This window comes from Melopsittacus undulatus, chromosome 1, assembly GCF_012275295.1.
Source record: "Melopsittacus undulatus isolate bMelUnd1 chromosome 1, bMelUnd1.mat.Z, whole genome shotgun sequence".
Lineage (NCBI taxonomy): Eukaryota > Metazoa > Chordata > Aves > Psittaciformes > Psittaculidae > Melopsittacus > Melopsittacus undulatus.
This window is the reverse complement of record NC_047527.1, coordinates 46,822,057-46,837,794: the sequence shown is the minus strand read 5'-3', so window position 1 is coordinate 46,837,794 and position 15,738 is coordinate 46,822,057.

Sequence of the window (15,738 nt, the reverse complement as noted above, 5' to 3'; positions counted from 1 at the left end):
CCACCAGATTTGGAGTGAGTGTGTCACTTGGCCTGTTATGGACCTGTTCCTACACTTTACTCTGCTGTGTACCTGTGTATTGTCAGACTCCTTCTTGCTGATTGGTGTCAAAGGCAAAAAAGCAGGTTGTAAAATCACCCTTATTATCCTTCAGTGTGGAAGGATATAAAGTGTGAAATCCAGACCCATTGCTTTCATTCTGGCTTTAGTGATCGTAGAAACCTGCTGTAGGGCAGGACTAATCTGCCAGAAAATTATTATTGAGCTCTGGTAACTCAGATATATGTACAGACTTGAAAATGTCGTTCTTAGCGCCAAGTCCAGGTCCTACAAGAGCCTCACATGGTATCCTCCACCTGGCTCAGAAATATGCTGCATTCTACCATAAAGAACAGGAAGTTTGTTAATTCCCAGGCAGCTGTGAACAATTTAATCTCTTTCCAAACAACTCAGCATTCTACTCCAATTGCAAAGTTTCTTGGGGGATGAGTAGTTTGAAGAGTGATGAGAGATAATAGGGCCTTTATTTCGAGGTCATTCCTATGAATTTGGCCTTGACAGGAACATCTTGATAACAGGGTTGCCAAATCTCACAGCCTCATAACACGTAGTGAGTTTGGATTTTCCTCCTCCATATGCTAGAATGGAGGTTTTGAAAATTAATGTTTGGAAGACAAGTTTGAAACCTTGAATTACTGCTCTGTAGAACTTGTAAATCAGCTGTAGAACCACAGTTTTGTAATTTTAGGAAGAAGAAATCCATGTGATTTTTAAGATAGACTTCTTGTTTTAAAGACTGGTGATTGTTCCTCCTGAGATTTCCCAGATAAACTTCCCTATGAGAACTGAGCTGTTGACTTGTTTTTCTAAATATTTTCCTCTCAAGATTTCTTTGTCAAAAATTCATCATCCAAATCCTAAACAAGCCACTTTTTCCTCCTCTTTGGTGAGGTGTTTAGAAAAAAAGAATCACAAGGAACTACTACAAGGAATTTGTATCCAGATTCCTTCAGGTTCTCAGAACCAGTAACTTTGTTCTGGTTATTAAAAAGGCTCTGCATTCAAACCCTGTTGTATAGGTATTTAAGCCAGCAGTACTTCTACCAGGCTTGCACCTGATATGGTTTCCATGGGAGCTGTTTGGTGCTTAGCCATTTGCAAACATGGCTGCTTATGTAGATAATTAAATTAGAGTTAGTGAACACAGTGTTCTTCTGAGAGCCTGACCTTTGGTCTTTCTGGTGCACTGATAGAAGAATGAAGGAAAATACGTCCTTTCTGTACTTTACATATTCAGAGCCACATTTTCTTTATTTTAAAACTAGCTAGATGTGACTTTGAGGATACTTTTGCCAAAAATTCCCACTATTTCACTGTATTTTCAGCAGTTACAGCAGGATTCTTGTGCCCAATCGCAGGTAAATAGTCACCTTAATTCCTAGTCACCTTAATTCCTCCATTTTCACTGGCATTCCTGAATCTCAAAGCTTTTATTTTGTTCAACAATATATATTGGGCTTGGCTTAAATGGAAATGTTTAGTAACATTCTCTAAGAGCTAGTTTTGTCCTGTCAGAAAGTGCTGGTGTTTAAGTACTTAGGAATTTCAGTCATACACAAAGTGGAGACGCAGAATTACAGGAGCTTTGTTTGTAAAGCTAAAGGATCAAAGTATCTGGATTTGTAATGTTTTTGTAATGGGTACTGTATCTGAAGGAAAGTTTTAGATTCAATTTGCTAACCCATCACTTTAACTGAGCTTGTCATTCCCAAACAGGAAGGGACAGGATTTTGTCTTCTGAATTCCTGTTTGGCCATTAGTGCTTGGGCTAATTAGGGACAGGTAGAGAGAACCCCACACACTGCTGAATAAACTAGAAAAATCCTGATGGCCCTGACTGAGGTCAGCAGCACTAATTAGCACTAATTAGCACTAATTAGCACCCATGGACAGGAAATCTGCTTGAACCTGCCTGCTGTACTTCCTGGCGTTGGCCACATCCAAAATCTCATGGGAAAATGATCCTGATGCTGTATCATGGCAGAAACACATGGTGGGATGCTCATGGGCTACCTGTCCACCTAGGATGTTTATAATTATTCTTGCTTACTAAGTTTACTGAAGTATTTTTGTACAGAGGGTACAAACCCGGAGGCTTTTTGGCTACCCAATAAGTTTCCCCTTGCAGGGGCACCTTTTTTCTTTGCTTTTAAGCTCTGTGAGGTCCAAGAAGAATGGTATTAAGGTGGGAAGTCATGTTGAGAGTTTTAGCTCTCAGCAGTAGTACCAGTAATACATGGAAGCTACACAACCACCTCCATGTTGGCGAAGTCATCAAGTCTTCATTTCCTCATTCTTTCTGGCCACAAACTCTGATCTTTTGTGAAGGTTCTCCCTCATGCCGTGGACCAATGCCACTACCCCGCTTGCTGTCCTGCTCAGAAGCTCAACCCAACGGGCAGGGTGCTCCTCTCTTAAGGGCTGTGTAGGCTTTATCTAGATCTGGGTGATTGTTGTTAAAACAGCAAATATACCTAAATCCAATACTTTTTCAGTATTTTTTGATGTGTTAGTGGAGTAATACCTGCAAGCTTATAGTGTTTTTACTTTTTCTATCAGCTGGTCAATAGGAAAATTTTAAACGAATAAGTAAGATGAATTTTCACCCTCTGAAAGCTTCAGAAAAGGCAAACACCATTTTTTCGTAACAATTTGAACATAAGCACTGTGATATTTGTATTAGGCAAGTCTCCTTCACAGAGTACCTCGGTAATAACACATTTTTTAATGAAAGATGGTAAATACTGGCCCTAGAGTAGTTTCTCAAAATGCTGTACACAAATGATTACTTAAATAGGCAGTAGTCAAGCTAGCACTTGCCTGTATGAAAGGTTTACCCTTCATTTTAACCTCAGAGAGAGAACCACTCCTCTCATACTCTTCTGTTTTGTGGAAAGGACATGAAACAACCAAAAAATGTTGTAAATGTTTTATAAATTTGGATATGTTTTAAACCAGAATTTAAAAACCCCAAAACCCAAACAACAAATCACCTAAGCTGAACATAGACTAATGCAAATAAAGGGGAAAAAAAAACCACAGTGAATTAAACTTCTGGCTTGGATGATGTAAGAGTTTCACACCATGCTAAAAAAGGATCTTTTCCCTCAAGGTTGTCTAAAATGTCACCAAGTCAACAGAACAGTGTGCAGAAGTGGGCAGTAATTGTACTGCATTGGCATAACCAGCTAGAAGACACTTGTCTGGATAAAGAAGAGAACACGTTTGACGAATGGAAATTGCCTATTCCTACAAAGCCCCTATTTTCTAATACTGCAAAGTACTTAATAGAACACCCTAAAAGCAAGGAAAGGGAAAACTCTGAACTGAAGACTGCTGGTTGCACCAGCGCTTTTTCATTCTACTTTGAAGAGTATCCTTCTCTTCTGTGCTGACACAGTCTGGGTTGATTCTTCTGAATCTGCCAGCAAAGCAAGGCTTAGCAAATTGGGGAAAGGAGAATTCAGTCTCAGCTGTTTGCAGTCATCTGAGAGCCTGTGGTGATCCATGCCACACTGTTTGTGCTCACTGCAGAATGTATACACCTTGGGGGAAATATTAGTAATCTGGGCACAAGAGCTAAAGGCTTTCCACTAGAATAGTCTGCATCACGTATGTGGCTTAGTTTTCTCATGGGAGAAATAGGAGGTCTCCTTGCTCTGTGTAGTCAACCATCATTCAACTTACTATTGTATTTTTAAAGGAAGTTCTCAGTAAACAGCAAGGATGCCAAGAGTGCTGCTGCGCCCTAATGATGTATATCAGACCATAACGTTCCCCTGCTAATACAGAGCTCAGACTCATGAAGATTTGCTAGAAGAGAGTAGGAACTCTAGAAGATCTCCCATCACATTTGCAAAACCAGCAATGTCAGGGGAGCTCATTTGGAGCACATGGCAACCAGTCTGATGCAGGGTAACTTGCAAAGTTGTAACAGATAGAAGTACAATTTCACCATGGTTATTCTTCTTAAATAAAGGACATTCCCTGAGAAAAACAAAACAAAACAAAAAACCCAAAACCAAAACAACAAACAAACCCCTACAAAACAAAACAAAAAAAAAAACAGAAAAAAAAACCCAAAACAAACCCCAAATCCAGACCAAATAGGTGGCTATTTCCTCCATTAGTATCCTGTCTTGCTTCTTTTGAACCACTGCCACAGCTGTATCAGAGAGGAACTGATATCAGGATGTCAGGGCTGGGCTGGGTTAACCAAGGAAAATAAGCTGGAGCAATGGTGAATGACACAAAAAGGTTAGGGGATGGATTTGGGCTACAAAAGAATATGAAATGGTTCTGAAATAACTCCCACTCAGGTTTCACTTTTCTTCAACAATCTTTGTGTGCCCCTTAAGTCTGTTGGCAATTATTTGAGCCTTTACAGCCCTAAAGCCATCCTGTTGTCAAACTGTGTGCAATTCATCCTACACTTTGCTGAAAGAAGCATTTAATAGACGATGTGGTCTGGCTGCCTGCAGTTTCTTCCCATCAGCTGTCCCAGTGGATAGGAAGAGTTATTGTGGGAGCATTTCTATAGCCCTCATCCACCTATGATCCTTAGGCATGGACAGGTATATTCATGAGCTCTATATTCAGAACGCTTCTCAGTAGCACAACTAAATCTGAGCTTTGCTGTTCTAGTGAAAGGGCAGTAGTGGACAGCGTTCAGGGCCAGAGTGCAGCTGACACAGAAGAGGAAGGGAACAGATGTGACAGAGCCAGAAAAAAGGTGCCATAGAACAGACTTTCTTCATCCCACAGCTGACAAGAAGTGTGATCTGATTCTTTTCCATACCAGCAGTGACTCTCCCTTTTGTGAATGCAGCAGTAGGAGCAAGTCTCTTTTTCTAGGTCTCTGGCACAGGTGACATAGAATTGAGGCAGAAAGGGTTTGTTCCTCAAGGCAATCTGCTGCCCTCAGCAGCTTCTACTTTGCTAGAGCCTGAGATCAGCTCTGTTGAAAACCTCCAGCAACTTTTTCTCAAGTCAAACTGCTGGACTCACAAGCAAAGCCTAATAGAATTTGCTGTGCTGGCAGAGGCAAGAGAGTTTTTCCCCTGGAACACCAATAAAGACCCTAGACAGTGGTGACAAGCAGCGTATGTCTTGCAGAGGTCATGCAAGTGTTGCCACTGGCAGACAGGGCTGCTTTGCTCCAAAGGTGGGTGAAAGTGAAGAAGTCGGGCTTTGAGGAACACCAAGGCTTCTTGCATTTGCCTTTTTTGCAACCTCCAAGAGGTACAAGATATACTGGTTTCTATTTGCTCATTACAATTAAAAGCAAATATGAACAAATTCATCTTAGGTCTCTTCTCCCTCTTTTCTTTCTTTGATTCCACTTTTGGCAGTCCAGTCTTAGGCTGGTAAAAGTACATAATTCTGATGAAGGCCCTGGCACTCTTCTTTCTTCTGTTATTCTTCTACGAGAAACTCCTTAGTTTTTCCCCTCTCCCTGTGCATCACACTCAGGTAAGGGAAATGCTGCACATCAGTCCTAGTTTGGACAATACTTCCTCTTCTCATCTCTCTTCCATTCTCTCCAAATCACCTACTTCTTTCTCTCATAGTGTCTCCTTTGCCCCATGTTTTTCCTTCAGCAATGAGTAGAGGTACATACCTAGCTGCCTAAATTATTTCCTGTATTTCTTTTACTGGGGATTGAGGAGATGAAAGACAGGGAAAGGTAGGACAGAAAACATACTGAGCTGATATGTAAAGCTACCCTGAACATCTCTTCTACTATCTCTTCCTCCTGTTTTATCTCTTCTACTCTGCGATCCCTTGAAAACTGTCAGCAAAAAACTGCGTGCCTGTCAGCTTCAAAATAGGAGAAAAGGAAAACCCCTTCCTCTCTGAGCTGTGATCATATCTCAGGATGGATGACTTGTTACATTTCTCCAGAAGAATCCCTGGCTAGCTTATCGTTCTTATTGGGGCATACAAACAGCTGAACAGACAGCACTAATATGAAAGACAGGATGATCCTCTCCCTCTTTCTCCAAGTTTCTCCATTTTTGTATAACCCTGTTTGCCACCTCAGGAGGTGACAGCTCCTCACCTTGGCACATGGCACAAAACCACTGTGGTGTTCTACTCAAGGTGGCACCAAGTGCTGCAGCAGTCTGCTGATCCTGACCTATCTAGCCATGCATAGGGGAATCCTGATGCTTTCAGCCACTTGGCTTTGCAAGTGTTTGGGTACAACAGTGCCCAGTCCTTGCCAATCTCAAGTATTCATGACTACAGGATGTTCCCCAAAAAGGCATGAAGAAAGAGAAAAAGCCTTGGCTAATTTTTAAACAGTGTATTTAGGAGTATTCACTTAACTTCTGGTTTTGAGTTTTTCAGATTGCATTTGTTTACAAGTCTTGTTTTGCTGTCTTCTTCTCCCACCACCCTTATCCATTTACCCTCTCTCCCAAACATAAGGGCTAAAGATGATTGTTTTTCCCTTTGAAATCCAAGAATTCCTCCATTCCTGGATGTTATGCATTGAAAAACTTAATGGGAGGTGAGGGAAGAGGCTTGGCAGGCCAAGAAAGAACTCAGTAAACCAGTCATTTGCTTTCAGAGCATTAACCCCCACACCCTAGAGTTAGTGGTATATATGACAACCTAGACAAATTGAAAAAGACTCAGAAAAGCAGAGGAGAAAGGTCCTATGTTTCCAAACTGATGCATGGACAACGTGCCAAATGACTGAATTTCTTTCATTTGCCACAAACTGGGTTAGCTTTGAGCTTGAAGGAGAGAGAATAGCAGGTTTTTAAGTACTGCTTCTGGGCCTGGCATCAACACTTCTGTTGCCATAATGAGTCAAACATCAGAGGCAATACACACAAAAGGATGCAGGCCAATGCCTAAGCAAATAGAAGTGGGAAGCAAAGACTGTAAAATAAATGCACATAGCAGGGAAGAAGGACTCCATCCCCACAAACATTTTGAAATTATAACTTCAATTTCCTGCATTTCAGCAAATAAAGTCACTACAAAACAAAGCTAATGAAAAAAACCCTCTAGAATTCTGTGCAAGGTTAATTTGCCAGAGGCAGATTTTGTTCTGCTAACTGCCATTTGCCATGTACCAAAGCCACAGTCCCCAAATGCTCTTGCACATTTCCATTCAGGCAAGCACACACACGATTAAGAACATTTGAGCAGTCATCCTTAGAACTGTGAAAAAGATAAATTCTTAAATGAAGGGAAATTAGTCTTCTCAGCCACAGAAACCATGGCCTCAGATGCTCCCTCCCCTTGTCATTTACTGGGTCTCCTGAATGGCTTTTGAATGACTGGGGGTAAATAACTGTCTCTGGGGACACACTGTGGGATGGAGAGTGCATTGATGGAAAACATTTGAAACTTTGAAGTGCACCCTCACTTGGGCACTCCACTGGGAACTCAGAGTAGTGAGACAGGTATTTGGCACTTCTCACCTACTTCAGCTGTCAAGTGATGCTTTTATTTACTCTATTCTACCTCATACTTTCACTGTTATTTCTCCCTCCTGATTATTTTCAGACCATCCCTTCTTCCCTGCCCCCTCTTTCAGCTAGTATCACTATGACCTGGAGAACTGATATGCATTGTACAGTGCTCTTCTTTACTTTCCCTTGTTATTTCCAATGCTTCATCAAACATGCTTGTCATGAAAAAAAATATTTACTTCTAGAAATTAAAGCAATCTGAAAATCAACTAATACAAAATGACCAGCTACAGAACTCTGAAAGACCTCCCAGGTCCCTTCCATTCTCTGTTACTAGGCTTCCTTTACCATTTCAGGACTTGTTTACCCTTGACAGTTTTATTAATGTGACTGATTAGTGGAGGAGTATTCATTTATTTTGACCAACAAGTGTACTGATAGTCTTATCACCGTTATCACAGTAGCATTGCTGTGATGACGCACACTAGCCACTTTTCTGAAGAGAATGCCACCATCCAAGTGCTGTGCAGCTACAAGTTTGATCTTGGATATAACATTGAGACTGCCTTCCATCTTAGGTATTCGAGTGATATGCTACAAACCTTTGTCTTAAGCAATAGTGTGACATAAAAAACTTCTACTAAAGCACATAGAATTTAATAGCCATGTTTAAAAACTCTGGTACCTCCATTTTCCGAGTGTTAGACAGCACTAACATGATACAAGCCAAAATACTGAGGTTACTATTCCAATGGGAATACAATAATGAGGTCCAATATCCACAAAGAATTTACATTCACATGCTATTGTTCTGGAGTCAGTTAATGATTAACATGGATTAGCTTCTGCACCTTATGGACATAATATTAGGGTTTCTCTAAAATGCAGGGTTACACAGATATACTGCAGGGATTTTGAAACTGATCATATTCTTTTAGACTACATAGTGGTAAAAAGCAAAAATCTTACACAATATTAAAAATGCATATAATTCCTGAGTTTGCTGCCAAGAACCAGCTATTATTTTACATGCACTGCCTTGGTATTTCAGGTCACACCTGTTGCACACACATGCAAATAAAGAGAATGAGATAAGCCAGCAAGAACAGGATTAAACTTCAATTTGAAGATGGATCCTGACTCTCTTCTGTTCCTGAGAGTTTATGAGCACCAAACTGAATATGATAAGTTTGCTCAGCAAACAAAGGGTGTGTCATAAATACACATCACCCAACACTGGAGTCTTCCGAACAGCCGCATGTACAAGAAACCATTTCCTCACCAGTTACATTAAAGCCAGCATGGCTATGCTTCTTCTCCTACTGCCACATTTTCTTTTGCACTTAATGATCTAATCACATCCTCTTTTTTTCTACAGGGCCTTTGCCTCATTCAGTGCCCAGGATGGATGCGACTCATTGAATAGGCATCTGTAGTCTGACAGTTTGTCTGCAGATTTGCCTGGAGCTGAAGATACATCTTTTGACTCTATCCCTGCTCTGCCACTAAGTTCCTATCTTAAGATACTGGACTAGTCATTTAAACCAAAGCAAAGTGGTCACAAAGAGACTCTTTTTTATGTTGTGGGTGCTTAACTTGAATCACTTGAAATCTGATTTGTTAAAGACTTAAGCTTTCATTGAATGCAGCTGGGGCAGAATGTTGCAAAAATACTCAATATTCTGAACAAGACAGACACTCAGCAGCTCCAACTTAAAAATAGTAGACAGTTCTGGCCATGATCTCCCCAGACTTCTTTTCCTGTATGCAAAATACTTCTTCCAGCATGAGGACAGTGTGACAAGTACATCTTTGGGAAATGGTATTTTTGAGGTTTCAAATCCCCATTATGTCAAAAAAATCCCAACTCACAGTTCTGAGGGGTGGACCTCCCATACAGCTTACACATGTTCAGGTTGCCCTATGCAGTTGCTTGAATGAGCCAATTTTGGCATTTGTACACTCAGTTTAACTGGGAAACCTTTCCCTGTCAGGATTTCATCAAAACTGAAAACTTACAGCAAAGAGCTTCAGTTTTAACAGAACTTTTCTTGTCAGACAACTGCTTGGGTCATGTTTCCTGTCTGGACTCCTGAGACTATGACAGGACTCTCTAGGATGAGTGTACTTGTCCCGCTGTACAAGTTTCTGTTTCCAAAGATAGTTGCTCCTAGGTGAAGTCAAACTAGGCTTGCAAAGGCACCTCTTTCATCTGAACTCTGCTATAACAGCTATAGATGCTCCACTGCTCCTGTGGCAGCAGAGCATACTCACCTGGCTAAGGTTGTTGTGCCATGCTACAGACACAATCTCCTTGGTCTCCAATAACTCTGGGCCACCTATCCAACTTGCAAGGCCTTCAGATTTGCTCAATAGGGTATGCTGCTTCAGACTTAAAGCAGCCAATCGGCATAACATTATATAAACCATTTGAATGAAGCTTCCACCTATGTAAATATCAAATCTTTGTCTTCTTCACATACATATGTCTTTGTCCACGTTACATCTGAATCTCTTAATGTTTCAGGAAAAGACAATCTCTCAGAGGAGAGATTACCTGTCCTTCAAAGCCTGCAAGGAGTACCTTGAGTAGGTCTATTTACTACTACCTACTACACAAGCAGGCATAGTCAAAGCTGTTCCAAGGAGAGGAGGCAGTCATCCCATCCCTCTTGGACTCCAGCCAGGTATTTCTATATCTTTTTTCAACAAAGCTTCCCACCCTTGGAAGACAATAAAATTTAGGCAAGGCTATTAAAAGCAATGGAAGGATTTCAGGAGGTTGTAGCAGCAGCTACAGGCTTTGCCGGCTTCTGTGAACATCACTTCTAACAGGGATCAGTCCAATGTGGCATTTAAATAATGTTGCCGTGGGAGCGGTTCTTTTCTGCAGCATGCTACAGTTTCTTGTGCAGCAACAAAGTTGGTATCTTTCTGACATCTGGTCTGTGGCACTCATCCAGCTGTTGTAACTGAGTAGGTGTTGGGTGGGGTTGGCAGGAGAGGCTTGTTGAAGTGTTTGTTTTCACCCTGTAAAGGAGCTGCAGAGCCAGCTCAGCAATTAAATAAATACCATCTTTAAGAAAAATGTGTGCACTTAATAGTCTAAAGAAATGGCAAATAAGGCAGCTGGTGCCTCACACTGCTGAAATGCAGAGACACTGTTCTTGTTCCTCTTTGGTTCCATGTTGTTTCAGGAAGACTTCCCCATTAGGCTAGCACTCTGGTTTCTGTTCCTGACTCAGCCACATGCCTCCTGGCTGAATTCCGGGAGGTCACCATCTTCTGTGCAGCACTTTCCCTCTCTGTAAAATGCATTCAAAGTTAAACACCTCTTCTCTTATAAACTCTGAAATTTGCTGTTAAAAAATGCAGCAGAAGAGTTGGCCATTATTATTACTGTCATTACCTTGCTTTGTGGTTATTCTGTTCAAATAATAATCTTTTTGAATTAACCTTTGATGTCATCTGCTCATAGCAAAAGAGAGGTTCTACTGAATACAGTGGAAAAAAAATCCAGTTTCCATGGCTGCCTCTCTAGGTAAATCTGTGTCTTTTGGGAACTTGTTTCTCTCATTTCACCCTGAATAGAGCATAAAAGCACTTCTCTCTATTTACCTTCTTACCCATAACCTTTCACAAATATGTGGTGTACCAAGCAACCTTTTCCTCTTTCATGTGTGACTAGGGAATGCTCCACTTGCTCAGTTTTAACTTCTGGACAGAGCCTGGTATTCATTTCTTTGTCTTAGGACAGTGACTTCTGCCCTTCTGTTTGCCAGTCTATCAAGACATAGTTACACTTTCTATCAAGCTATCAGTTTTATCCTGTCTGTGACCAGTTTATGGGTTGAAGAAGTTATTGATAGCATTTAGTAATGCCTTCAGCAGAACATCTATTTGCAAATGTAATAGATAATCAAGGAAACAGGGGAAATCCCTATGCACAGTTACGTATAGCAAGTTTTGTCCAATCCTATGAGGTTCTGACTACGTTCACAAAAACCCTGACACAGAGAGGGATGCTCGGAGCTGCTTGCAGATTGCAATTTTGTGGCTGGCAGACATGAACACTAAATTCAGTAATACTTAGATTATATTTAAGGATGTGCACCCACCTATGAAGATCACACTATCTGCCCTTGAGAACAGAAAAGAAATCTGTGATCTGTCTGTTGTCTTTCCTCCCTTTTCATGTACATATAGCAATAGATGTTACCCTTGGAGTCTCTGTAAAAGAGCTTGTGGGAAGTTCATCACATACTGAATGTTTCCTATTTTCTGGTGGCTCCTGTAAGACCTGGTATCTCAGCACTCTCGTAGGTTAGCAATTTTGCACCTAAGTTCATCAGTCTTTTAGACAAAATCAGATGTCAAACACTGGGCTTTCAAGTGCAGTTTCTTATTAAATACTCTGCAAGAGCAAGAACAGCAGCAGCCACTGGGGACACTGATTAAAAAGGACAAAAAAGTGATCTTCCTTTTTTTTTTTTTTTGGCTAAGTAACAAAAAAAAATCAGTGTTGGTATTATCACCCTGAAGTCACCTGCATTTTACCCACACTGTCACTCTTTAGTGCCAGGAAAAGGTGGAAGTATTAAATTAATTCTATTTGTAGATCAGATTAGGAGGAGAGGTTTTGTATTATTATTTCTTAGCTTGCAGACTGAAGCATGCACTGTACATGAGAACAAATTAATCTTCCATTTTTCCACTGTGATTTGTATCATAATAAACTTTCAGTTTCCTCTCTAAATTATTTCCCTCTCTGCAATTTTCTCTCGTGACTTGTGGACCCTGAAGTGCCACTAGCCACAAAATTACAAATAGGCGTATTTTGAACTCCAGTCATTCGCAAGAAACTCATAATCCTGACATCCCACAAATACTGTATTTGCTGTGAGATGAAAGGAGCTTATTCTGTGCTTTAATCACATCCTATTCATTTCCATAAACTAGATTTTCTCCTTATTCAATCAGCTCTCTACATCTTTCTTGACCACCCCAGGACTGACAAAATTTCATACAACCCATACCAAACTGAACATTTTTTTGCTACTACTTTTGCAGCAGAACATGACCACTGCAGGATTAAAGGAAGGAAAATACACAAGAGCAGTGAAAGAAACCTCCGGATTACAAAATCTAGTAATTTTTATAGACAAAAAATAGGAAGGATCCAGTACAGTTCTCCTTAAAAATGGATCACAATAGCAGTATGTCCAGTCTTTACACAGCCTTTTCTCCTGTCTCTTTCTCAAGGAGCAGCCCAGATAGATTTTACTGTGATAGCCCATGCTGAGCTAAATGGTGTTTGGTGTCAGTTACAGAACCATAGTAACATACAACAGTCTGGATTGGAAGGGGGCTTTTAAAGATCACCTAGTCCATTCTGCATCAGGGAGTTTTCTTTGGTATCAAAATATAATTCCTCTTATCAGCTTTAAACTTTAAACTGGCTTTATGTTTTATTGTATTTCTGATCTTTGTGAGAGCATTTCTCTGTCTGTTTCAGTTTGCAAAAGTAGTGAAGCACATAGAAAGTAGCAGGAGTGATGCTGCAGCCAGTTCTGGGTAAAAACTCAGAAAAGCTGTGTTTTGCAAGAATAGCACCAGTTTCTTTGATGCAAATTAACAGGGTCACACAAAACTTCTCCTAATATTATGAAAAAGTAAAATGAAACATATAATTTCTTTTTTTCAGCTGTATTCATTATGTCATCTGCCTTCATCATATTCTCAGTCTTCTCTTTAAACAAACCAGCTTTCACAGAGCCCAGTGGTGACATTTCATGCCTCTGTGCATTTTGTGTCCCTCTGTGCTTAACTTTCATACAAGAGGGTGACCAGACCAGTTCACTCAGGTCAGAGGCTCCCTCCTTGCAGGCCAAGCTCTTTAGCCCCCTGGTCCTGGGCAGTCCCAGCACAGGACAAAGAGCCTGGCTGTGTTCTTGGAGCCCCTTCTCATTCCCCTTTGGGTCTCATGTTGCTTGAGCCTCTGCACCTCTGTGTTCAGCAACTGAATGCCATGGTCTGCCCCTTCCGCTGCTCCTTTGCACTCACATGACACATAAAATAAGGGTTTAGGAGGTTTTTCATAACCTGAAAGTGTCTGCAGAGAACTCAAACATTTCTTGTCACATTTGTCACTTTCTGTGTTGGCAAAGCAACAAAATTAATGTCATCTTCTTCACAAAACTGTATTTCAGTCCCAAGTTTTTCAGAGTCTTGTCTTGCCCTGAGTGACCAAGAGGCCAGACAATTTTGACAACGTTTATACCTCCAAATGTTCCAACTCATTGTTCTGATAATTCATCAAAGTTCTAGAGATCGCCCCTAGGGTCTATTTGTGGGTATTCTACTGCCTTCCTTGCTAACCTTTCATTCTTCCTTCCTGCAAAATTTGCTTTTTCTTATAAAACAGATGTTAGGGCAGAATTTTGCATCTCACATCATAGCTGCTGGATTTTCTTAACAGCATCTTCTGAGAAAAATTATCAAAGGCTTAATGAAATTTCCTCTAAAATTTATATATTAAATGGTTCTGCATAATCCATGGCTTCATTGAGAAAGTGCACGGTTTGTTTTCTTATTAAATACTCTGCAAGAGCAAGAATAGCAGCAGCCACTGGGGACACTGATTAAAAAGGACAAAAATGTGATCTCCCTTTTATTTTTTATTTTTTTTTAGATAAGTAACAAAAAAAAAAATCAGTGTTGGCATTATCACCCTGAAGTCACCTGCATTTTACCCATGCTATCACTCTTTAGTGCCAGGAAAAGGTGGAGAAATTAAAAAGGGGTAACTTTATATATATATATATATGCTTTTTTTTTATATACTTTTAAATATTTATACGTTATATATATATTTTTATATATATATATAACTTGTATTTCAACTTTTTTTCTTCTTCATATGGCTGAGATGATCTTGATTTTAAAGTAAATTCATGCCATGTTCCAGTGATTTGGTATATGAGAATAGTCTATTTTTAAATGAAACTTGCATGAGTTTGTTAACAGCTATCAGCCTTGATTGATGCCATCTGCTCTGGGAGGTTTGTTACTTTAACATGTCAATCCTGCAGTCCCTCTTCTGATACCTCAATGTTTGACAGGCCCTCATCCTTAGTAATTAAATAAAACTTGTAGAGAGTGAATGTATTTCCAATCAGTGAGGACTGATGGGAGTTATAATATAGTTTCTGCAATACCCTTGTCATTTTTAACTGCTCCTTTGATACAGCAAATCCACTAATTCTATTTCAGCTATTTGTATTTCCTATTTGTTTGAAGAAATGGGTCTGTTTGCACTTGAAGTTTCCTATCAGTCCTTCTGTTTCCCATCTTTCATTTTACCTTGCCAGTTTATGTTCCTTTCTTTTGGGTTAACCAGGGCTAGATTTCCTTTTCCTGAAGGTTACCTGTTTGGTTCATCATACTGTGTTTGTTTTTCTTGCCTTCCTGCTTCCTTTTTGGTTTCGGGGTATGCATACCTTCTGTGATGCAATTATGGTATGCTTAAGTAGTTCCATGTTGAGGCTGAGGATTGTAATGTCTTCACTTCTGACTCGTTTCCTTCTCTGTACCTCTTTCTAAACCTTTTCTCCCTCCAAGTCCAAGAAATTTAAAGGATTATATTTTAATTGCAGTGCAACGTAAGTGTTAGCTGGCTATTAGATTTCTATCTCCACCCTAGAAAGCTTTGAATGATGTTTTGCATTGCTTGTGTTAAGCTGGGGTGGGAGGTGTTTGCATTAGTTCCTTTAAGACTGGCCCGGACCCAAGACTCTGCACTTCTAGAAACTGCATGAAGTGCAGTTGTTACACAAACAAGCAGCAAATGCAATTTCAAATAAAGACCTTGCTGAAACACATCGAAGGGAAATCACACATTTGGATTGTGTAGCCCATTTGATGCTGGAGCATGCTTCAGTAAGTTCAAGGGCACTAACAGGGTCTCGGAAAAAACCTGGATGTGTTAGCCGGCTGGTGCTTTCCAGGAAGGGAGGAGTCGCTTTGCTTTTTTTTACACCATGATCCTGCTTAACCATGTTTGCTAAGCAAGAAACTGGGAAAAGAGTAAGAAAAATGCTGGTTTATAACCAAGAGACACACATGCTTTGTTTTAGCATCTTCCTGCCATGGTAGGACAAACTGCTTTAATCAGTTTCATAAACCACACACAGCCCTGTAACCTAGAGGAAGAAAAGAGGCATTTAAAGGAAAACGCCAAGAGCACTGA